Here is a 509-nt window from a genome sequence, read left to right as displayed (position 1 = left end):
AGCAAGGGGGAGGAGGGCGTGTGTGTTGTGGCATTTCAAGAGATTTGGAAGGTGTCACCAGAACAAGGCAGGGCTGCCAGCTCTTTGGCCTTCATATAAGTGCTAAATCCGGCTGACGTGTCTCTCCCTCTCACGTGCCGTTGATTCTTCCAGCATCACTTCCGTTTAGCGCTTGACCAGCGCAGAATCAATGGTTTCCGGACGATTAGGGACATTATCTTCAGCACGGGGATATAGCTCAGTGGTAGAGCATTTGACTGCAGATCAAGAGGTCCCTGGTTCAAATCCGGGTGTCCCCTTCACCTTTTTATTTAAATAATATGTCTTCCTTTTCCAAGCACAGCTGCCATCAGTGAGCATTCGCTGAGGTTTAAGATACATGTTGTACACATGCTTTCAGGTATTCCAAACATATATTTATTTCCGGGTCAAACTTCCTTAATTCGAAAGCACATATCACACCTACCTTTGTTTATTATTGATGATTTTGGAAATTCCCCTATTCCCAG

The 509-nt window shown here is 45.4% G+C and overlaps 1 non-coding gene across 1 annotated transcript; it reads left to right on the top strand.

Annotated features, from left to right (window-relative positions):
- The first annotated feature begins 227 nt into the window (after nucleotides 1-227).
- TRNAC-GCA (transfer RNA cysteine (anticodon GCA)) lies at nucleotides 228-299 on the top strand. Its single transcript has one exon. It is a non-coding gene; the product is annotated as a tRNA-Cys (tRNA).
- Nucleotides 300-509: the final 210 nt, after the last annotated feature.

This window comes from Ambystoma mexicanum, chromosome 1p, assembly GCF_040938575.1.
Source record: "Ambystoma mexicanum isolate Mex_15411 chromosome 1p, UKY_AmexF1_1, whole genome shotgun sequence".
Classification (NCBI taxonomy): domain Eukaryota; kingdom Metazoa; phylum Chordata; class Amphibia; order Caudata; family Ambystomatidae; genus Ambystoma; species Ambystoma mexicanum.
Note: the sequence above shows the minus strand (reverse complement) of the source record. Positions and strands in the feature narration are given on the sequence as shown.